Source organism: Nilaparvata lugens, chromosome 8, assembly GCF_014356525.2.
Source record: "Nilaparvata lugens isolate BPH chromosome 8, ASM1435652v1, whole genome shotgun sequence".
Classification (NCBI taxonomy): Eukaryota; Metazoa; Arthropoda; class Insecta; order Hemiptera; family Delphacidae; genus Nilaparvata; species Nilaparvata lugens.
The window spans coordinates 14,435,749-14,461,999 of record NC_052511.1 but is presented as its reverse complement, the minus strand read 5'-3'; the positions used below and the strand labels follow the sequence as shown (position 1 = coordinate 14,461,999).

At 34.2% G+C, this 26,251-nt stretch overlaps 1 protein-coding gene across 1 annotated transcript in view; it reads right to left on the bottom strand.

Moving 5' to 3' along the window:
• The window catches only part of LOC111047697 (aminopeptidase N), an 80,850-nt gene extending 64,830 nt beyond the window's left edge, over positions 1 to 16,020 (bottom strand). The window contains exon 1 of the mRNA XM_039434031.1: positions 15,811 to 16,020. The gene's annotated coding sequence lies outside the window, so the exon portion shown is untranslated. The remainder of the gene's footprint in view (positions 1 to 15,810) is intronic.
• Between the last annotated feature and the right edge of the window lie 10,231 nt (positions 16,021 to 26,251).

Sequence of the window (26,251 nt, the reverse complement as noted above, 5' to 3'; positions counted from 1 at the left end):
TTCATCCAGTTGGCGTCCAGCCATACAAACTTTTCCTACTTTACACTTCTTTAACGCAGATGTGGGCCAAACAGCCGTTTGATTACTAAACCACTGATAAATGTCGGCTCTTAATCTTTCTCAAGGACTTGAGAGAGAGATTCACTTAAAACTGGCAGAATTGTTTGAATGAAAATCATTAATAGTATCTCTCAAGGAATGATGACAGTGGAAAGTGAATCTATCTAGACAGAATCCCACTTAAAACTATCAGCATTTGTTGAATGGAGACCATTGGTGTTGTTTATAAGGGATACTGTCAGTTTAAAGTGAATCTTACAGTAGGAGATGTGTGAAACTATCCATTATGAAGTGTGCCATATTCGCAAGTTTGAGTGGTGGTCAACATAAGTCATCATTAATCATTTTTCAGAGAAGTGGAACATCAATGAATGAATTTTGAAGGGAAATTTTGTATGATGTCTGTGTTGAGGATCTTCACAAAATACAAACATTGAGTGCCGTATTTATGAATGTTGCTTGGATTATGTATTGTTGAATGTTGATCGGAAGAAGCTAAGATATAGCCTTATTATCGAATAACATATCTTTTCAATGGAAGGCTCTGCTAGACTGAAGAAGAATACCATTGGATCTTATGAGAGTCCTCACACATTAATTTGTAATCTGAATGTGTGAAGGCTCCTTGAGAACTCGTAATCTTTCTCTACCCGGCAAAGCAAACATTTTATGGTGAGCAGGGTGTTAGATGATCACTACGAATTACGACTAGTTGAAGATTTTATCTCTAAAGAAATAAAGATGGTTGGGCTGTTGAATCTTTGTATAATATTGATCAACAAAGATTTCAAATTCAAAGACAATAATAGGTTTTGAGTTTCTCATCCAAAAGTCATGAAATACGATGAGAAAAATATTAGAAATTATAAAATGATTTTGTTACAAAAATTCTAATTCCATGAAATTATAAAATCCAATGAAGAATACCTAAAGGTTTATCCAAGTTCATTCCTTAGTCGATTGAATAATTTCAAATGACGATGACCCTCTTGGTTGGATTAAAAAGACCATCTTGCGTGAACAACCCTGGATTCCTCTTGTATGCAAGGTTATACTAACAGAATGGAAAAAAACATCAAAAAATGATTTTCTTGTTATTATATTAAACTTCTTGAAGCTGAATGTGAATGGCTAGCCTGATGCTTTTCAGATGAAATCAAATCCTGATATAATACAAAGTCCCATAGATACAAATGCCATACCATACAAATACCATAGAATACAAAAAGGGTATAGAAATGAGAAAATATGGGGTGTGTACAAGGACACTCGACTACAAAAAGTTATGGTAGATGGATGCAGTAAAAAAACGAGATGTAGGTGATATTGCTCATAACACTACAGCATCTTTTGATGATAACAATGATGGTACAAGAAAAAACATGATGGGAAGGGCCCGGTGTCAAGTATCCTATTCAAGTTCAGGGTCGTGTGATGGTGTTCATTCTAAACTAAAGTAGGTACAGTGAGATTCATCACAATCTGTCAGCATCCCCCATAAATATCATCAGTGCTCCTTATTCAACCGATGATGACAGTTCACTATAGCTCACACTAATGTTTCACGTTTGTTCCTGGCTGCACACGCTCCAGTAGACTACAAAATATTATGGCATCCTTTGAAACCGAGTCATGAGTTATGAGGGGCCATCAATCTGATTTTCTTCATAGAAAAGAGGAAAAATGGTCACAGGGTCACAGTTTCATTGCCTCTTCAGTTTCAGCTCCATTTCACATGATGCTACTTTCCATTCATTCGTCTCAACTTCACAATGGAGATCATTTTTCATTATGAATGGAAGTGTTGAAATATATACTTTTTGTAATGTTCTAGTGTGTAAATTGTTATGAGTTGAATGATGAACATTCTGGTTTTGTACAATTAAATATTTTGCAGTTCGACTCTGAATGTTGGTATTCAATTTGACAGTTTGTTTGATTATTTCATCACATTCCTCACGGAAGCTTATAAGTTTATGTGGAAATTATTCTTAGAAAGTAATAGATTTGAAAATATGGATATTGCAGTGTGATTGAAAGAACTCAACAATCAAAGTTTCAAATCAGATCAACAACCTGATCAAATCAAGTTTCAAACTCCAATTTTGTTGGTTGCACTCAGTGAGGATAGATCAATGTAATTTTACATTCCATACTCTCTGGCTGCACTTTCGTCCATCAAGTTTGACCGTGGCTGAGTGAACTCATCTAACCGATTATTTCACATTATACATGTAGCCTATACATTATATGGAATAAAATTAGGTTGTATTTTTTCCGTTAAAGCTGCTTTTGAATATAAATAAAAATATAAATCCAAGTACCCTTTTCAAAATTGTTTACTCACGACATGTTTCGGCTATATAATGCCATTATCAATGGGGAATCCCACTCAATCAATTATGTTCTTTTGTACTCTTTTATGTAGAATGTAATTCTTATTTTGTTAAAGTGAAATATATTTACATGTATTGTTATGACAAGTGGAAATAAACGAATTGAATTGAAATGAGTAAACTATTTTAAAAAGGGTACTTCGATTTTTATCTCTATTTATATCAAAAAGAATTATTGTTATGCTTTGAATTTTATGTACCTGGACTCTTGTTCGATTGGAGGGTTTTAATGAATGAAGGTACAGTACAAATCTACTTCGAATGAATAGAGAATCTAGACTACTTCATAGAAGTATGCTGCTTAAGATTTCATGTACCTGAAATCATGTTCTATTGGTGAGTTATAACATGAAGGTACAGTACAAATCTACTTAGAATGAAGAATCTAAACTACTTTATTAAAGTGTGAGATTGGATGCGGGATTCAACACTTCTTGCTCTCTTCAATTTATAATATGAATAACATCCAATTCACTAACTGCTCGCTTGAACACGTTACATCTTACGAGTAGTAGTATAAAAAACGTTTTTTTTCGAAACAGATGAAACCAACTTCATTAAGCAGTGATGCAATCGCTTTGAATAACATTAAACCTCACCGCTGAAGACCGCAACACTGATGAATGAGGTTTTAGGTTTTAGCTCTTTTGTTGGGAAGCGTCATCATACTCACGGCCGAAGTGTGAATAAGCTTCATTTACCAAATGTATTCAGCAGACTCGCAAATACAGGATGGCCTGGATTTGGATTTGGGCTTTATTCGTAACAACCTACAGCAGCGGTCTTGTTAGCCTGCGTAGAATTCAATTAATTTTGTGGCTAACGCCAGGCCTTTGAAAACAATGCTACTGAAAGAGAAAAAATACACTGCGGCAACTGGTCTGACAAAAAGAGCAACATTCTGGAACGAAAGTCTAGAAGAGTAGTCCCTTTTTACCATAATTGCATTATATTATTGAGTCTGAAAACTTCCCTGCTTTCCGATATACTGTATGTATCACATCCATTACTTCATAAATACGTATCACGTAAATTTGTACATCACTTTCAAATGCATCATTTCAGTTTCAGTTACTTCATGAAACTGGCTTACTCCAAATCGACTGAAATAAGATTTTGGTACGGTAGGGCTACATTGAAAGCGTCTTTCAAATCATTACAAGCAAGTAGCATTTTTCCTATTTATTTTTTTCGTATGGAAATGGTCCCTTTTATTCAAGTGTATTGAATATTTCCTGATTCAGTTTTTGCTCTCCTGAGAGATAGTGTGAGAACTACTTTCATCACAATTCGGAAAAAGGACAATTTTGGCCTAAGCCTGTTGGTCCTTCTCTAATGAATAATTATGCATTAGATTACTCTATCATATAATGTCTTCTTCTTCTTCTTCTTCCACGGTATAGTCATGACTGCCTTATCCGGTCTTTGAAATAGCGTTTTGGAAATTTATTTTTATTCAAATGTATTTATTCGAATTGTATCATGAAATGTATAAAATAAAATCAAGCGGACTTAGCTCCTGATAGACAAGACTTTCCCAACTTCATTCACATTAATTTCTCTTCGGGTTGAGCCTGCAAACTATCGATGGATCTTATACGATGTTTCTTCGGTGCTAACTGAAATCGGCGACGAAGTCTCTAGCACTTACAGTGTGGAGTTTGAGCTGTCTCCAACCCAACTGAAACCTCGTTAAGTCGATGAGTTACCCAGTTGAGGCGACGAACCGAGCGAGATAGAAGATCAATTTTGTCGTCTCTTCCACTTTCGCTAAACTCTTCCTCACCACGCACCCACGACCGAAGGGGAGGGGATGTTAAAGCACTATTTATCTCCATTTTGATGCCAAGCGCGTTCACCGTGTGGAAATCGAGGGATTCTGCGCTACGTTCGAAATTTGTGCAAACTCGATTGAAGGCGCACGAGCGTTACTACAAGGTTACTACAAACTTGACTGCAAAGTAATGTCGAAGATCTTATGTCGGAAGATCTGAGTGGAGAGTTAGGCGAAGGATTGGGTTTCTCATCGTTGAGGTGTTATGGTGAGATTAACTTTAAATTTTCAGCATTGGTTAAATGGGGAGCATTATTTGATCAGTATGACGAGAACATGATCATCAACTTGTTGCTGTTTAATAGGGGCATTCATAAGATTTATGTTGATGAGCTGCTTGGTAATGAAATTCACTTTAAACTGTCAGCATTCCATATAGATTACATCAATATTCATCATTCAAACAATGTTGTCAGTTGAAAAACTCTCACTATGGAGGATGTAAGTGTACTTAAAAACAGGTCTTCTACATCTCATCATTTTTTAAAGGATTGATGAATAATTTATATCTAAAAGCAGCTCCAGGGCAATATTTTTGAATTTATCAAGCTCCTTATTTGCGGTTCACTGTGGTGTATTTTGAAAACATCAGATTTTGAAAGATAGTATAGAATGAAGGTGTAAGATAACATCTGCAAAACATCAAGTAGCGTAGAGTTTGTACAAGGATACGGAGTTGAAAAATAGAGAGCTTTATCGTCAACCTCGACTGTTTAATCTATTCACATTTGGAATTTCACAAAGAGCTCAAAGTTTGGTCATATAATATGAATGCAAATTGCAAGATCTTTCATCGTTTCTTCCATTTAGTTTCTTCATGTTTTTGGTAGAAATTGGAAGGATCAACAGAGGACGCAAAAATCGTTTCTTGGCCAAGCCATGATATTTGTTTTCCCACTAGCAGTGATGGATTTAAATACGAATTAGAAAGGAATGATTCTCAGAAAAGTGATGATTCAAAGAGTTTTTATTAAGGATATGAAATCAGAAATAAGACTGACAAGGAAATAAATATTAGTGGAATGAGATCGAGAAAAATGGTGAGTCAAAAATGAGTTGTTATGGATGAAGAAACATACAATGTTCTGGAAGGAAAATACCTTCAACAGAGTACCAAATTCTCTCCGACACTTGGAAGGATGCTTCATGAGGAAGAGATACGATATTCCTCGTACTCTACAGTGATCTCTCACCTAGGTTCTTCTTCATCAAGTTTTTTTTATAATTTACTGGAATAGCTTCCTTCTATAGATAGTAGCCCTGTTAGTACATTCATATTCTACTGAATTCAGCAAATGTCTATCTATTGCTACAAAAAATGATAAATTAATAGAACATTCAATATACACAAACTCTTGAATTCAGTTACCTAAGCATCACGACTTAGTAATGAAGAAGTCGAATACAGAGTTTTAATAAAAAATCTTATTATGGAATAAGGGCTTTGGAAGAAGAGGGTCCCCTTTTAGTCGCCTCTTACGATCAAACAGGGGATACTATGAATGTATTAAGGTGCGTACAGATATACGCGCCGCGAACATGAGCAATTCACTTTTAATCAGCTGATGCCAAGCTTTTTATATCTGTATCTTACCGTTTCTGTAAAAATACAGATATAGTCAGCTGATTAAAAGTGAATTGCTCATGTTCGCGGCGCGTATATCTGTACGCACCTTTAGAATCATTATCATCAGAGTCATCTTGTTTACTCTGATCCCCCCACCCAGAATATATATTTTACTAAAACATGATAGGAAAATATAAGAAGAGAAAAGAAAAAGCAAATCATTTTCCATAAAGACATACTCTATTTCTCGAAATTCAGCAATACAAAATTAATGGAAGGATATTGATAAGAAAGGGAATTAACGGTAAGAAAAACTTGTGCTTCACAATAGTTTTGTTACTGTAAATAGGCCCAACAATTCAACTTCTCCCGCTGTGTATATCCTTTCAATAATGATTTGTGAACACGCGTGTCGCCGTCGGTCTTTGCCGTTATTTCCGTTTTTGGTGGGGGGAAGGGTTCGATTGAGTTTGGGGGGGGATCGACTTCCGGAAGCCCGCCTGGGGTCTCACAGCACACGTATCAAATTACGTCTGAGCCTATTAGGCCACATTGGAATGGCCCGCCTTACTAACGAGTAGCCACAACAGGTGGATCATGGAAGCCTATCGCAGACAGGAAGGAAATATTGGCTCATGCAGCTTGGAACTTCCAGTTATCCGGTCAAGATTTGATCACTAACAGTCTTGATGACACTAATAACAATGATTCAGTAAAAATACTCCAAGTTCAATCTCAAACTTCAATTAGGCTAGTCCATCCTAACATTCACTTCGGATAACAATCAGAATATCACAATAAAAATATTATATTATATTAAGGAAAATAAGACCATTGGAAACCAATGTTGGAAAATTGTCACATTTTATTCTAATATTCCTGTTTTTATCTGATACCAGGTTCATATCCTAGTTTCATAGACTATTTTTCTAATATTTCCTCCAATGTACCTAGAACGCATGTATTATACCAGAATAAAATGTATTCTAGGTACATTGATTTCCTCTTTCCTGTTCCTGTTTAGAGTGAGTTTCTTATTTCTAATGAGAATCTCTCATTCAGTCATTTGTGAATTTTTCATTCATCTTTTTCCCCGGTAGAACGCACAATCATTCGCTCCTCTCTAAGCTTGTGGCTTAGCTTGAACTGTTTGTGGATGAAATCACAGTTCTAAGAATGAGTTCGTTCTCTTGATCGGATACGGAACATTTTTAGGGTGACTAGGAGGATAATGATTTTGTTGTGAACTAGAAAGAGTTGAATAAATAATATTTCTGAAGCGAGTGGTTTTGATTGAATAGAGAGACTAGTGGGGAGAATGGAAAAAATAAGAATTGCTGGATGAAAGAAGTTGTAAGGGAAGCCGGCTACAATGACGGGTGTTGCAAAATTAAAAAAGTTTTTTCCTCTGCCTTTTTGTATTTCTTTGTACTCGACATACAGATGAATCGGCTCTGTTCAAGCACTGAAATATGCACTGAGCAAACCTCACTCAACTTCAAAAGAAACTTGGGAAAACTACAATAGAACGTTTTCATTCTCAAGATAAAATATTTTTGAAAGATTTTCATCGGGTGAATGACTTGCAACTGGGTTGAAGAAGAAAAGAACTGATGCACGGCTGGGAAGAGTATACTGAAATAAAAATTCATGAATTGTGGAAATGAGTGCATAAACGGATTTCATAAATCAGGGATGCCACAGAGGGGTGGGAGAGTTGTACAGTTGGGGACTGTATCCTAGAAATTCTTGGTGGGGGTGCTCAAAAACAAATCTTGAGGGGTTTCCCTTAATTTGGGGTAGCTGTGTCATTGATCTTAGGGAAGGGGGTTTCACCCCTGTATAAACAAAATTATTGGGATGCGTCGAGAATCTTTACCACAACATGTATTTAGAGTGTGTTATCCCTGAGAAATGAATCGTGACTTTTGAAACAAATCGCTACTAATAATTGGAAAGAGAATAGATCAGATACATATTGAAATAGTGATAAAAGGAGTAATCTTAAAATGAGCATCGGGAAAAGAGAGAATTATGCACAATAGAGGAGCTTGAAAATATTGATAAAACTCTATGAATGGGACTGTATCGATGTATGTGATAAACCTGTATGGATGGTATGATAGAGAATATCAGTAGAGTAGAATAGGGTAATGGGCTATTAGAATCAGATAACGTTATTTATTTATTTATTTATTCAATTGACAATCACAAATCATAATTATAATATATAATATGATTGGGAGAAGACAACAGACATAGTCCAGAACTGTCTTCTCCCAATTTTACAAATAAAAGTTTCAGAAAAGGATGAGGTTAAGATTTCACTTGTCACTTCAAAAAGTCCAATTTCCACTTCAAAACTAATGACTAAACGAAAAATTTTCAATTTTGATATTTAAAAACTAATTAAAAACAAAAATACTCCACTCAAATCTCTACAAATTTATTTTTATGTTATGAATAAATCATTACAGTAATTCACTATTTTTATTTTTTTTTCAGTTTATCAGAGCTTGACAATGGTGTAATAACCGAAACCGGTCTTTCTAAGTATCAATAAATCTGTGGTTTTTTGACAATTTTTTAGTCTTTTAGAACTCTATCCACTATTAATAATAATTGTAATTACAGTAAATTATTCTTGAGTAAATCAATTGGAATTCTCTAGAACCATGACGTAATTTTGATAAACTGTACTCACTACTCTCTCTCAGTTATCAACTGAAATGTTTCTCTCTTACTTATGACCGGAAGCAGTTTGAGTGCGGAAAAACAGGTTGTCTCAGTTCGAGTGAAAGATATCTTTCAATGAATTTCGTGTCAGGTTAAACTGTGTCAACATTAACCCTAGAAACACTTCAAAGAATCATGATCAATACTAATAGGGATACTATTAAAGTATTTCCTCAAGACTTTCTGGAAAACCATGATAGCAAAATTTCAATTTTGATTTGAAATTGCTGAAAAGTTTCCCTTCAGTAAAATCAGAGCCTTTACAAAGTTTTGTTTACTTCTAATGCATTGGCGAATGACTTGTTTTCTAATAATAGCGAAGATTAATAGCGCTATTTGTAGAATAATTATTATAATTCCACTCATAGCCACAGACAAGTGACTCATTTCAACACCTGAAAAGTGTTTGACGCAAAGCTTGAGTGAGTGAATGAACACTATGCAAAATAATGTGACAGAGTGAGAACGCAAATGTCACCAAGCCGGCCTGCCAGTGAATAGACCTTAGTTAAAATTATTCGGAGTCTTTGTCGCTTCATAATGCTCTGTCACATTCACGTTTCAACTGAGCTTTTGAATACATAATTGAACAGTTTGCATAGAAAGTACGTGACTTTCGAGATTGCAATTTGCAAGTGATGCTGCGTTTCGAATGACACAGCACGATTTGCACGATTGAAAACATGGAACAAATGGGGATGCTTACATTGATTTTCAGACTGAAAAATTCCGGAAGTGTTGTTGGATTGGTTAGTTAGTTTTTTGATAAACTGAAGATTATTGCTAGATTCTAGGATGATACGTGAGAATAGTTTATTATACGTAGAACAACAGAAAATCTGAGATGTGCCAATTACAGAGACCTTATAAGGATGGCGGATGTCAGAGAGGCATGGAGAGTAGTTGCTACCAACGGCTGTTAACCAAAGAGGAAGGAATGAAAATAAAATAGACAAAAAATATAACTTTCTGGGGTACCAATAATTGAAAATAATGAATTGATTCATACGATTGAGCTATACGAAGGCATTACCGAATGAATTATTATTTATGCTGAATAAATACAATATAATAGTGCTTTTAAGAAGACTGTTAACAGGGATACCCATGGGAGGGGAGGGTGCTTGAAGTTGCAGACTGTGTTTTTGGAATACTGTGGGGGGGGGAATTTTCAAAATCAAATCTTGGGAGGGCCTTTGGGGGGGGGGGGGAACTTGAATGAGGTAAATAGAACCTAAGCCTGATAGTGAATAACAAGTGACATCGATGTCGAAATCAAAATACGAGAGCGAAGCTATCGGATGTTGAAAAGCTTACTATCAGATTTATTGTAAAATATAATTCGTTCCGCAAATGATTCTTCCTATTTCAGGTGTACTCAGAGCTAGGAAGATGAGATTAAGAGATTCTGGTGAATCAAGAGGCGCATCCAATCGAATCAAGAGGATGATCGATACAGGTGAATCAAAAGAGCATGATTCCTGAAGAGTCAAATCGATGATTCCACAATTGAATCCATTGGGCCATCTATTCTCCACTCATTCAATGAAATAACATATTGTCATAGAAAGAAAAATAAAAATCTTATTACCCTTTTTGAAATATTCAATCACATTAATATTTCAAAAAGGGTACTAAGATTTTTATTTTTCTTTCTATTTCTATAAAAGTAGCCCTTTACAGAAAAGAGATAAACATTTATTGTCATATTGTATTGTCTACAGAATATTCCATCCCAAGTCATAGTAGTAGTATAAATACAGGGGAATCCCTCTACAACCCTATAAATTCTATATTCACCAACAATCCAAGCCCAAACACTTTATTTTTACCATTACCTATTATTATTATTTACTTTTACATTGCCAAGTTGTCTATTCAGTCATAGTGTTGTTGGAATAACTGCATCAAGAATTTCTCCAAAATCCTACCAATCCTATATTCACCAACAATCCAAGCCCCAAACATTAATGAATCAATGAACGAATATTTCAATTTCATTGGCGAATAATTGCGAATAGCTGTTGCTTGTCACACAGCGGTCCAACAGCTCGTCAAACAACCGACAAGCTTTCAGCATTTACATAGAACGTCGATTACAACCAGCCAACGATGCGTTGTACAATCATGTAGGCAGTGCAGTGCAGTGTAGGGTGTGTGTGATCGAGTAGTCCACCACCAATCTAGATTCAAAGTTACAACAGTCAGATTCACTTCATGCTGTCACCATTGGTTGAACGGGAAGCGTCTGTTGTTGTACATCCAGAATACTGCTTTGTGCTGCTGTGAAGAGATTCACTTCAAGCTGTCAGCATTTGTTGAATGAGAAAATGATAGTGTAGAGACTGTTGAGATCAATTCAAAATGAATCTCACACTATACTCTCATGTCAGTTCTAATCACGTGACAACTGCCATCGTCACGTCAACTCATGCATGAATCACGCTTTGTTCGTTCACGCATGAAATGTTGTCCCCTCGATATGTGAAAAAGGCTGTATACCCTGAACTCACGAAAATTGAGTTTGAGTCTAGTTATGCTTTAAATACTGGGTGGAGATACCGGTATCAAGTGGTTTAAAAGCTAATGATGAAAATAATGCAAAATGTACATTGCTAAAGACAATTAGGTTTAAGTTTTTGTAATCTGTAAGGGTTGAGTTATAGAGTAATTCCTCATCTACCGTACTCGTGAAGGTAATAAAAATTGTATGAATTGTTCAAACAACATTTTAAAAATGCATAGGCCTTTAGACGTGAAAATTTGATTTTCTCTTACTCTGAGAGCCATATTCGAAAGACTGTACGATAAAATTTGAATTTTTATCAAAATACTAACCTCAATTTACTTCACTCTACTAACTTCATAATCCAGAATTTTTGGCATTCTTCTCAAAGACTAATTTCAATAGAATCGCTTAACAATTTTCATAGATGTTTCTCAAAAACTAATTTTAATTTTTATAACATTTTTATAAAACATGCTTCTCACTATTTGAGAAAATATTCATTCCATCTCTATTTGGTTTTGAGTTGTATTGGTTCTTCTTAAGATGAAAGAAGTAGTGTTGTTATAATTCTCCCAAGGCCACTCTCCACTCACCCGCACCTTGTAAAACTCCCAAATCCAAGATTTACTCACGTATTAATATCCAATTCAATCACCGAACCTGACTCTTGTTCCCAATCATTATTCCCCCGCTCCCACTCTGGAATTAGCTCAGTGTCAGAGTAAATTCACTTTGGAAATTGTTCTGTATCTTTAGGACAGAGTTTCGCAATTGGTGTGACGTAATTGAGGCTACTTGTGATTCCCAAACCAACGGCTGCAACATATTCATTCACAGAGTAGTTCATTTTTCCATTCCGCCTCTGAATACTCAGCTTGATCTGGAATTCTTGTATGATGGTATGAGAGTCCTTCGCAATATTTCTAGAAGCCAGCAGCAAAATTAGCTGGCCCATTTTCAAAGAGATTGATTAGGGTGAATCAACTGCTAGTCAACAACATCATTAATTCAATTACGCTTCATTCAGGCATCTTCTCTTCTATGAACTACAAGTACTTTTTGGGTAATGATGTAACGATCATTTCTGTCGTTTGTTACTTTTTAGCAATTTCTTCTCATTCTCTTCTCTTTTCATCATACTTTACACTGTGTTACATTTAAGCAAAGATTTCTCCAACATTCTACAACTTATATTGATCTTGGAATGCATCTTAGTATGATCCTTTTCCTAAAAACAAACTAATGAGCTATTCGAGAGGTGAATTTCATCTCGAAAATACAAAACCCTGTCCAGTATAATCAAGAGAATGGAAATGGGGAGTTTCCAGAGCAGTTTAGTCAATTTAGATGTCCAATATCCTCTGAGGTCGCTTTTGACGTAGAATGTTTGAGAATGGCGAATAACCATTTGTATGGAACTTATCAGCATTTTCAATGTTTCTTCAGATTAATGTAAAATGTAATGTGAATTCACCTATACAGCATTGACAGCTCATTCTTTTAGAAATCTTTGATGAGTTATAAGTGATTTAAAATGTAGGTATTCGTCAAAAAAATCATACATTACAAATTTGATTGTGTTCTAAAAATTCTCCTGATGATGAGCCGTGTAGCTTAGAGCCATGGAAATGTAGCAAAAAGAAGGGTGGAAGAGTGTTTCAGGAGTAGCCTACACTCTTGAAAAGAATGGAAATGACAAAATTAAAAAGGCTACTTTTCATTAATTTTCATCTTCTGGAGGTTGACTAACTAATATCCAGCTATAGAGTTCTATTTACACTACACCAAACAAGATTATTTCTTGAATATTATATGAACAACTGGCCTATATAAGTTTTTTACACCAAATAGGACCGAAAATACGCAATTATTGTTGATGAAGGTAATGTGCAATGCAATTAATTAGTTACGAGCTGAATTAACTTTTGGGTAGAATGCGAATTCCAAATTGCATGCAGGAGAAAAATAATATTGTCCACCAAAGCGTGCTTCCTATTGAAACGAATTTGAATGCAACAACATTCGGCTGGAGAAGGAAAAAATTGCTCGTCCAAGGTAAACTCAACCAGGACTTGATGCTATTGTTCTCTAATGAATAATAGCGTATGGAGGTACACGAAGGATGTAAGTCTGCTGAAAATAGTGTGCATTTTTTTATTTTGTCGGGTTTCTACTTTGTACGTAATTGAACTGGACAGTGTCAATTATTCTATTATCTCAATTGGCAAATGGACAGAAGTAGGCCTATAATTTGAAGGCTTCAATCGACTATAATTTATTTTCCTGTAGAAAAGAACAGTTTTTGAATAGATGTTTGAATTGATACAAGTTTTCCATTTGAGAGAGATGAATATCCATGAATCACTCTCAAATTCTTTATATAAAATTCATTTATCTATTCAAGCAAAATAGTGTACGAACCATTCAGGTTCCGCTGATGAGACAAACTCATTACAGATCAGATCCTAGGTTAAGATGAAATACAGTTGCAACATATTTGAGATGACGAACTCTCATAATAGAATTCACAACACAAATGTTTTATTAATTAGGAAAGTAAAGGACTGCGATTATAGTGTCATTAGATTTCTCAGATTTGATAAGAGTGACGAACGCCTGGTGACTAACTCCCGTCTACTAGCTATAATGCATCATCCATGAATCACGAAATCTCTTCCTGTTAGTTCAAACTCAACAGGAACTGTTAGTCCAATCATCATCCTCCCCATAACTCGTACAAGCCTAACAAGAGATGTGGAAAATAACTATAGAATCCAGTTACACACACATCGATTTTTGGACGTTCGATTAATACTATCAGATGAAACGGAACTTGACCTATATCATCTGTTTGAAATCTGTTTGATCTAATAGGATTCATAAGGACGGCGAAAAATTATACGAACAAAATTAAAATTAACCTATTCGTAAATAACTAACTTACATGAAGCGTACAAAGAGTGTATATATTCATTACATTCAATACTTTCTGGAAGCATATGACTGGATCATTCCTTCCAATTTCAACTGCCTTCAAAAATGCTGTCTTTCAATCGTCTTGATTGTATAAAAATTGAACTTCAATTGAATCATGCACTTTTAGATCATTTAAAAAGAAACTTTTTATTCCATGAAAATGTTGGAAAATATGAGAAACGAATGATTTTTCAAATAATCTCTTGATGATTTTATAAAAGCATTCAGAGAAGGATTGAAGATATCGAGATCACGAGAATCTATTTCATATTAGATTATGATGCAATAGATCATTAGGAAAAATCAAGCACAAACGACTGCTTCATTGTATTTAAAAAATATGAGACAGTAAATAAGAAGATAGTATTTCAAAAAATTTTAAAGATGAACTGAATGAATACAACTGCTTCCCAAGGAGGTCTACAGTACCAAAACTGTACTAATAAGAAGCTATAATTTCATTGCCAGATTAACTTGTTTAAATAAGGTCTATTCTACTACGTTCGGTCTGTATACATTGGCTGTTCTATTGCTATTTACTTATTACATAGTATCCGGATAGTATCATATTCATTCGAAGTATCAGTTATAATCTTCTCTAGAACTCCAACATTCAATTTCCCCTTCCATTCGATTCTATCGATATTTCATGCAATGAATTCAATTATTTATTGTACCGTACAGAACCCTATTTCAAAGGTTCTTTAACTGGAAGCAAATATTCAAAAGAGCAATTTCCATAGAGATAGGTTTCCAATAGTTTATGACAACGATGCAATAGAAGTCCATTATTAACGCTCCCGGTAAAATGGACTCACAATATCGAGATTTGTAGTTAATGAGCTCAACAATATAGGAGTAGTACTCATCCAAACAATATGCAATGAATCGTTTGGAATACCGAACCATTCAGTAGTAAAATTTATCGTTTGGTATAGTTGCTGGACGTGATTATTGCTTGCAGCTTCATGATGATCTAGTTGCAATAGCTTTTCAATTTCAAATTTCAATGCTAACATTGTAAATTATTTCCATAACATATATCTATTTCCCCTCTTTTCATTTATACATTTTTCCAAGTGTAATACACTATCTTTTCTATCATTATACACTTTTCCAAATGCATCAATTCATCCAAGTTTCTTTTATCCGTTGAATGCAGGCTCACCTTATCTGCTGAAAAATTCAGTCTCATCATTGAACGCAGAATTTTACGATACCATCTAAGATTAATAAAAAAAATTAAGAAAAATAGCATAAGGACTATCTTATTATTTTATCTTTCAATGTTATTACATTAGTGTCATTTGCATTGTAAATAAATGGAAATAAAAAAGCTACAAATTCAATTATTTAAATAGATGACTCATAATAATGTGGACTCATATGAATAATGAGTCCAGACACCATTTAATAATATTTCAAGCGATCTTTAAACTTTATTCTGTTTCCTTAATTGGGTTTCATTGTTAGATAAGGAAGTGGTGCGACACCGAAGTGATAAAAGAAATTTCATTAGAAATACTGGGATGAATGCAAGAGCAATTTTCCTATATTAGTAAATTCAAGTTAGAACAAAAAATACCCTAAATCAACTATGTTTTGAAAATATCCTAGAAAAAGTAAGAAAAACATTATTCATGAGAAAAGTGTCTCTACTTAACTACGATGTGATTGTCACTACAAATAAACAAACCTTTTACATAATTTATTAGAGAAAAAAATCACTAACCAGGTTTTACTGAAGACACCAGGTTTCACTGAGCTAACAATAATTCAAAGTCATAACCTATCACTGTGTAGCAACGGAACTTGTATAGCAATTCTTGAAATCAAATGAAAGGAAACTGGATTATTCACATGTGATCAGGAAAGCAACGTTTGATAAGCCGGCAAAGTTCCCACTAACAATCGTGACACGCTCTCCCGGGCAACGCTATTGGACAACTGAGAACCGAGCGCGGGACCAACACTTGTTTGGCTCTTCAAAATTCCCTCCTTCGAAATGAAAGTTCCCTGCCGTTGGGGATATTTTCCCTCTCCTGATGGTCAACAAACGGTTCAGTGCCCGTCAATCAAAAGCGACCGGCAACATTATTTATTTGAAGTCGTTGTTTAGTTATTATTCTTCATTGTCAGTGACAGACACACTGTCTCCGCCTCTTGAAATTTGCTAAACGTTCTCTAAGAATATTATTCAGCATCCAGGAAGCAAAACTCTGATAAAAATTGTTTACCATGGAAACTGCAGTGTTGATCCCACTCATTCATTCTTGAATTGGGATTTTATTTTTTTTCGTTTCTGTAAAAATGCTTATCAGTATGTGCAGAAGATAAAAAAGATGATGTAACTTTGTCCTCGTCATCAACTACCACGTCACTACACGTCGTTTAGCATGTAGTAAACTCAATAAAATAATTAGAACACTAACAAAAATAAAAATTAGATTAAAATCAATGTTGATGAGCCTTTTGAAATTGTGATAATAAACTAAAATGTGACTTAAGTGGAAAATGTTCTGTATTTGTATAGTGCAGGCCTATTAGAGGGGTTTTTAATTAAAATATTAAATAGAAGCTTCCTCTGTAAACACCCTCTAACTCTGATTACCTTACACAGAACGTGTTGATCCTTTGAATTTATCATTGATGACATTATACTCACTTAATAATAATATGATGTTAGGAAGTGTTGATGGGTGTTGTCAAACCTTAGTCAGTTTATTCAATTTATTCTAAAATATCAATTTTACAGGTTCATGGCAATAAGAAGGAAGAAAAATACTATTTCCCTCTACCACAGCTCTACAATAATACTATTTTATTTATTACCACTGTTAGCCTACCTTCATTAAATCACTGCTCCCTCTTTACTTCATAGGATCCTTCTTTGAGAATATCTTCATTTGACCAAACTAATTTTTCCACTTTCAAGTAGTTAAAAAAATCTTCAAAAAATTATCAACACTAATTTACAGCCAAAGACCTTAAAGATGCATATCGCTTTAAGGTCTTTGTTTACAACTATTCATATCATGTTGAACATAACATCATAGCCATGTATATGAATAAGCAATAAGCGTGTAATTGATCCACTTCTCTACCATAAACTTATTTTCAAATTCAATAATAATTGGAAAAACTTTATTACAAGCATAACTGTAACTACAGTAGAAACAATTTCTTGTCACATCACATATTTACATGTCACATCACATCACATCACAATAATTTCAATAATTTTCAATCAGGCTTTAGAAAATTCCATTCAACTGAGACAGCTCTGCTTCGTGTCACTGATGATATAAGGTTAGCTATGGACCAAAGAAAATGCACCATCCTCACCCTATTTGATTTTTCTAAAGCATTCGATACTGTTGATCATACAGTCCTTCTGAATAAGTTGGCTATTCTTGGTTTCAGTCACAACTCGTTAGTTTGGTTTAAATCCTATCTATTAGGTAGGAAACAATGTGTATCTGTCGGTGACAAAAAGTCAACTTGGAAAAACGTTATGCATGGAGTACCACAAGGTTCAATTTTAGGCCCTCTCCTCTTCACTTTGTATGCTAATGACCTTTCTTCCATTATCAAATTCTCCAGTTTCCATACTTATGCAGACGACCTTCAAATCTATTTAAGCTGTCCCATAACAAAAATTAATGAAACAGTTGGAATAATGAATCAGGATATCAATTCGATAGTGGAATGGACAAAGAAAAATGGCCTTAAGCTTAATCCCATCAAAACACAACCCATTATAATTGGATATTCTCGTCTTATAAACAATATTGACCTTGAGTCGATTCACAAAATTAGTGTAAACGGTAATGACATTCCTTACTGTAGCTCAGTTAAAAATTTAGGCATTATTATGAATAATACTCTTGACTGGTCAGAACAAGTGAACAAAACTTGTAAAAAGGTATTCTCAGCCATGCATGCATTGAAGAAAATGCACGATATCCTCCCTAGAAACATTAAATTATTATTGGTTCAATCTCTCATCTTCCCACATTTAATGTATTGTAATTCTGTTCTTAATGATATGCAAGTCACTCTGAATGATAAACTACAGCGTTGCCAAAATTATTGTCTACGTTTCGTCTACTCTCTCCAACGCCATGATCATATCACCCCAGCCCACATTGCTAGTTCAACATTGAAGCTTCCCGATCAGAGGCTTTTTCGAATAGTCAAGCTTGTTAGAGATATCTTGAAATACGGTAATCCGAACTATTTTAAAGATGATTTCAAATTTGTCTCTGAAGGTAGGAGGATAGATGCTTTACATACTAGAACCGGAGAAAGTACTTTAAGGATACCCAATCATCGAACTACTATTTTTACAAAATCCTTCTTAGTCAGTGCCTGTCGTGCATGGAATACACTTTCTGTTTCTATCAGGTCTATCGAGAGCCGAGCGAGCTTCAACCTGACTTTAAAAAAACATATTTTGGAACAAATGACTGAAACTGTCCGGCCCTAGAACGATCACATGACAACCATCCCTCACCCATTCCACCAATATAAACCTTTAAACCATGTTATAGAACGAATTGTATATATATATATATACTATATAAACTCATGTTATTTCAATTATCCACTGCATACTGCTGTATATTACTGAAATTTGATAACCCTGATCTACTTTCAGCCTACTTCATTTTATTAATCAATTATTTGATCTTATCTACCTATATAATTATTTTACTTTATCAATTTTCTGTTTTTTTTCTCTTCAATATTCATATTGATTAAAACTTTTACAATATTCCATTAATAAATAAATCCTTAGTTTAAATAACGAAATTAACGTTTTGGTAGAGAGTTAGTGGGGAGGATATTTTTAATATTCTTCCCAAAGAATGGACATTGATATGTCCAAAGCTCCGCCAATTTATGTAGATGCATAACAATATGATTATTATCTATAGTTATTATATTACAAATTGCTTTTTCATATCATATACAGTTCAATAGTTATTTTCTTAGTCTATATTATGTAAATTCATCTATAACTTTGCTGTATTGTAAGCTATTGTATATAAGTGTATAAGCCAGTATATATTGTAATCTACATAAATAAAGTACTCAATCAATCAATCAATCAATATTTTTTCTCACGCATCGTAGAGATAACTTTTTAGATTGAGGATTTCTTAGTACATACTATTCAAGGAACACACACATGAACTTGAACCTCAAAAAAGCATCAACTTCTTTTAAAATTCAATAATTGGAAATATATAATTATATGCATATGCACTCATATACCAATACAAAAATTAAAAACATTCAAAGAGTCAATAACTTGTTTGGCCTATGTAGCCGGGAGACACTGCTGTGTCCGGCCTGCAAAAAATGAGCTTCAAATTGAGAGCACAAAATCCACTCATAATAAAATGCACATAAAACTTTCATTTCAAGGTTGGAATACATTCGTAATCTTGCATAATTAGAAATAATTTATTACAAGCATATTAATTTGTAACTAGAATGAATTCCTTGTCACATCACATATTTTTTCTCACGCATCATAGTGATAACTTTAAAAGTATTTTTTACTACCCACAATTTGATAGAAAGAACACACACATGCCCGCATGCACCAACACTCACCCATCCATTGTGAAGACCGCACCAGGGGCGAGCGCTCGGTTCTATTCAACTAACTTTTTTCTAAGCCGTGATTTTCCCCTGGAAATTTCTATCTTAAATTTTTATAACCCTTTTTCTGTCGGCTCATTATCTCAAACAACCTGTTGTTGCACTCATCCATTGTTAGATGCAAGAGCGAGCATGCTGGAGTAGCTCTCTCATTACTATAGAAGACCATTCTCGTCTACAGCTGGTGCTAGCCTACTTGAGCAAACACTCGAGACCATCGTCGAGTTAAGACTCAACAATACACGAGTAAGTGCTCGTTTTTGAACACGCAGGTAACCGTGGTTGGTTTCAGCCCTAACCATCTGAACTTCAGCCGGAGTTCTGGGAAAAGTGCTAATAAATTCAGTAACTTTCTCCACCAACACACCATTGAAAGTATCATTTTTTCATCCCTATTTTTCACCAAGTGAGAATGATCAAATTCGTCGTTCAACTAGACATCAAATCAACTATCACAATACTATATCATGAAAAAAAGCGTATGTAGTAGGACAAGTAGAAAGGCAAGTTTCACTGCGTACAAATTTCATTATGAAACAATAATTTTACGCTACACATCCCTGATAACAGGTTAAATTTAAAAAAAGAAAGATCTTATTCCCATCAAATCTGGAAACGAAAAACATAATAATCTAAACTAGTCTATCGTATCCAAATAGTCCATAAGGTCAATCGGTCATAAGTGTCCATCAAGGTCCATAAGAAGAAATGGTTCAGGTCCGTGAGAAAGCTAACGGAAAAGCTGAAGTGGAATTCGAAATACGCATGAAAAAAATTATCACGAAAGAAGAAATTATAATAATATTTATAGCTCATACAGAAATGTTCTATCTAATCACAGTGAATTGAGCTTAATTCCCAGAGGAATGCAAAAATTTCCCTCACAGAGACCTGGTTGCACAAAAGCCGGTTTAATTTTAATCCTGATTAACTTCACGTGAACCAAATCAGAGAAGACCATTTCAAAAAGATGGATCTACTGGAATTAATCAGGATTGAAAATAACCCGGTTTTTTCTCAACCGGCACTAAGTACCTGGTTGAATGATTACAAAAGTTCAACAGCTGAGTCATAATTTTGACACAGTCCCCACACACATGAACTCGCTCACTCACTTCCATCACCAACAGACGACGGAATAATTATTATCAGCTGTTTTTTCAAGAATGAATAATAATTATCCTTTTAATGTACTTCAGCAAGTTTTCCCAGGGATGAGGCCTAGTGCAATCGAATCTTTATTATAAACCTACTATGTTCTGAATTTCGTGAGAATCGTTGGAGCCGTTTTCGAGATCCGGTGGAATACAAACAGATAAACAGAAATTGCTCGTATAAGATAATAGACACTTTCTTTGTCAGCATTCCTCATCAATAGTCCCCAATGCTTTTCATCCAACCAATACTGACAGTTTCAAGTAAAACCCAGAAAGGTCTGTAGAAAGAGAGACAGATTTCTTTCTATAGACCTTGATCCCAGTATGGAACGCTAGCGCCACCTGCTAACGAAAGGTGTAAGCTCCATCGAGACAATCTTATCAAAATTGAAAACGGTGGTGTTTAGCAATTTGTGAATTAGCCCAGTCAATAAAGGTTTTTTCGATCCGAAAATTAAATAAAAGCTGAATCTTCCACCATCGATAGAACCCTCCCAGAGGGTCATTCTCCCAAAAGTCCCAAGAAATCCCCTAGGAGCTTTCCCCCCTAGCCCCCCTCAAAGTTGAAAAATGCAGGTAATCACGGAAAATCAATTATCTCTGTACCCATTGATCGGAAACAGTTCTATTATATGCCATTCGATTCGTTACATTATGGACTACAATATTAGTTATATTCATTTTTTCAATAAAATTGATAGTTTTCTTGATAAAATAATATATAAGTAGAAATTTAGGGGGTTTGCGATTTGATTTTTTTGTTTTCTTCGATTAACTTCAAAGGAAGTAGTTTTAAAGAAAAATGAGCCGAATAATTAATGTAGCCAGTCTCATTGCAAATCCATTGATGTATATTGTTATGTATTTGCGATTCGATTTGACGCCGTGGAAGGGGAACCAGTCGACGCGGAACGGCGCGGCTGACTCTCTTAGCCATAGTAAACAGCAAACTGGAAATCAATTATCTCTGTAACCATTAATCGGAAGAAAATCTATCATATGTCATTCGATTCGTTAAATTATGGACTACAATATTAGACAGACTCTTTTCCTCAATAAATCGAACAGTTTTCTTGATAAAATAATATAATGTAAAAATTTAGGGGTTTTTCGATTTGATATTTTTGTTTTCTCCGATTAACTCCGAAGCAAGTAATTTTAAAGAACAATGTGACGAATAATTATTGTAGCCACATTCATTGCAAATTCATTGATGTATATTGTTATGTATTTGCGATTCAAGTTGACGCTGTGGAAGGGGAAACAGCCGACGCGGCTGACTCCCTTCAGCATAGTAAACAGAATAATACTGCTGTCTACATTGCATCTCATTTACACTATGGCGCTCGAAACAATTAATTTTGTCTATTGTTTTGACATGCGCTGTATATAGATTTTCACTTTTCAATACTCTAAAAAATATCACAATTTTCTTGATTAAAAAATAATAATAATGTCGAGTGACCTGGCTGGCTCAGGTCTGGTGTCAGAGTTTTCAGGTCGCAACTGATCAATTTCAGGGCCTCTGACATGACCCAACGACTGCTTTTTGGGCAGCCGGGAATTTTCTTGATTTAACCATGCTCATGATAAAAATCAGGATTTCGTTGTTTGCTCAAAGAATTTATTATATTAATTTGAAGTGTGCCTTCTCCATACGAGTCAGAGGTAACACAATTTGATAACTCTAGTTTCAGATATTGATGTTTTTCAACAAAGTTTCATGATATATTATGTGTCCGACTCCTTCATCTTATCCTTATTTTGTGAAAAAAGATTCAAAATTTATTTTCATAGCTTTTCTTGTGTTTTATCTTGTTTCATCTCTCTTTATAATTTAAACACCTGATAATGAAATGAATATCATAAGATCACGTGAACAAAAAAATAAAATAAAAGGGTAGGGTGGGCCTACCTGAGATACTATATGATAACACTGTACTCCTGAAAAGTTGAAAATTTTGAAGCTGAAAGTAGATTAATATGTTGCATATTCGGTTCAAATATTAACAAATGTTACCAAATGTTACCAAATATTACCAATATTATCACATATAGTGAAAACGAATTACTCTGAAGCTTTCTATTCTCACTGAACATGAAGAGGCAATACCAAGCCAGAATCGCAGTTCCTTCCAAATCATTATTATCAGAGCTTTCAAATTGATGTAACTATGAATGTTATCCCCATCTCACAATTTCCCTATTTATCCTTATCCTGATTCATAATAAAGTAGTTGAACTCCATAATCACAAAAATCAATGTACAGTAGGCCTACCTATAATAAATAGTAAAAATAGCAAAATTTCTAGTAATAATGCAACTTTTTCTAGGTACGAATTTCAAGGCTCATAAAATGACTTTTTCTCAATCACAGGCAGAAATTCCAATGATCATCATAATGGTAATTTAATGAAAATTGTTTTTATTGTACATTGTTCGACGTAAGATAAGCTACATCTTTAAGGTAATCAACGTATTTAGGATTATCATGTTTATGAATGAAAGCGAAACTGTGATAGAAGATTAGTCAAACTGAAATATGAACATTATAATACAATGCATATCTCTGATCAACTATAATTACAAATCATAGTATCAAGCCGAAATGAATTGAGCAACTGAATTTCAAAGTTACTATCCACTGTTCAAATCGCACTGTGATTTCCTTTTACTTCCAAATGGATTGAATTGCCTCACTCTTCAACGTAACAATTATTGTAAAAAAAAACAGTTCAATGTGAACGTCATCCAAATAGCATTTGAATTTCAATTTTCAGATCATGAAATTCATAAAAAACTAATTCTTGAGAGAATAGTGATGAATTGCAAACAGTGCAAGTAACATTGATACAAAGCGATACAATGAAAATCAACAACGATTAATTTAATACTGGACTTATCAAATTTATATTACCGTTAATTCATATTATTTATAAAGCTTATAAAATGTAAATCCAACATTTTAAATTTTCTCTACTGGAGCAAAACATCGATAGAAAATAAAGAAGAGCCCATTATAAGCACAATATACTTGTGTACTAGAATTCACTTGAACTAACTTATCACTTCAACCCTTCAATGATCACAATGAACTAGAATGGTATAAAAACCATGAAATAGATAATCAGCTTCACCCAAATAGCTTCAAAAAGCTTCACCCAACTAAATCTGTGAATGCTAAGTCATAAGAAATCATGTTCAATAGATTTAATTTGAATGCTTCAAATAGAAAATGATCTATTCTTTTGGTGCACTAATCAAAATCAATTTCAATCAACATCAATCGACATAAACAATAGCTTCTGCCAACCTTGTGTAATGAATGACAAGATGCGAGTGGAGGTGAAAAATCGATATGTTAACAAAAATAATAGAAGATGATGAATCATCTTTCAATTAATCTCATACGGTAGGGTGGTTAAATGTGAAACACTTTCATGATTTTCCTACCTTTTATGCATGCTTACTCTTCCTTAATTTGAATGTTTGCATGACTTTCATCTTTAGAATCTACTGAATTTTCATATTGGACTGTCTAAATAATGTAGATTCAGCTAGTAAGAACGGAAGATAAGCTACTTTACAGAGAGAATCATGGAAAGTTTCAACTCAACAAGCCCAATGTATAAATTTTTTTATGCCTCAGCCGTCATATATATTTGGCTCAACTGAAGGTATATTATCAACCTGGCTTGGAGAATATTAACTGTAGAAAACAGCAAACACTGCACGCTATGATTTTTCAGGAAATTGCCACTGTCAACACTATTTTAATCTATGATTTATCTCAGTTTTTGACATTCATAACTTATAATAAATTTTAGCATAGAATTATGATCATACACACATATTTTAAATATGTATTATATTATGTAATAGTATGAATATTTTATCGGTTGCAAACAATATCTTTGTCTGTCATAGAATGCATGATTTAGCACATATAACAACAAAATGACTTTTGAGAATTTAGAGAAATAAAATGTGAAAAATTAGCTTCATGGCATGTCAAAACAATAGACAAAATTGATTGTTTCGAGCGCCATAGTGTGAATAAGATGCAACTTAGAAAGCAGTAGGCCTACTACTGTTTTTTACTGTTTACTATGGTGAAGAGAGTCAGCCACGCCGTACCGCGACGACTGTTTCCCCTTCCACAGCGTCAAATCGAATCGCAAATAAATAACAATATACATCAATGGATTCGCAATGAATGTGGCTACATCAATTATTTGTCTAATTTTCTTTAGATTATTTGCTTCGAAGTTAATCGGAGGAAACAAAAATCAAATCGAAAAACCCCTAAATTTTTATATATATATATATATCATTTTATCGAGGAAACTGTTTGATTTATCGAGGAAATGAATACGACCAATATTTTAGTCCATAATTTAACGAATCGAATGACATATGATAGATTTTTTTCCGATTAATGGTTACAGAGATAATTGACTTCCAGTTTGCTGTTTACTATGGCTAAGAGAGTCAGCCGCGCCATTCCGCGTCGATTGTTTCCCCTTCCACAGCGTCAAATCGAATCGCAAATACTTAACAATATATATCAATGGATTTGCAATGAGAGTGGCTACATTAATTATTTGGCTCATTTTCCTTTAAAACTACTTGTTTCGAAGTTAATCGAAGAAAACAAAAAAATCAAATCGCAAACCCCCAAAATTTTTACATATATATTATTTTATCAAGAAAACTGTCAATTTCATTGGAAAAATGAATATAACCAATATTGTAGTCCATAATGTAACGAATCGAATGGCATATAATAGAACTGTTTCTGAACAATGGTTACAGAGATAATTGATTTCCCGTGTTTACCTGCATTTTTCATGTTTTAGGGGGTTGGGGCGGAAAGCTCCTAGGGGATTTCTTGGGACTTTTGGGAGAATGACCCTCTGGGGGGGTTCTATCGATGGTGGGAAATTCAGCTTTTATTTAATTTTCGGATCGAAACTGCTTTTTTGGACCTTCATTGACTGGGCTAAATTTTATTTGATTGCTATCAGTGTTTTCTTTAAAAAATATTTTGATGAAGTGCCTGGCCAACGTGATGAGAAGTAGAAAATTGATCTATTAAGCCGTAAATGATATTTATTTGTCAATTCTTTGCCAACAATCGCAGGAGTATGTTATGGCGTCGTGATACAATGTGATTAAATTATGAAGAATTTCATATACCACGTGATAGTGGTAGTGATCATCAATGTCAACAACCTACATTAAAATCGAGGGGAGGATAACTAGATCAGGAAACCCCAAAATTATTGTTTATTTATTTATTTATTCGTGGACAGAATCACAAATCATATTAAATATGGTTG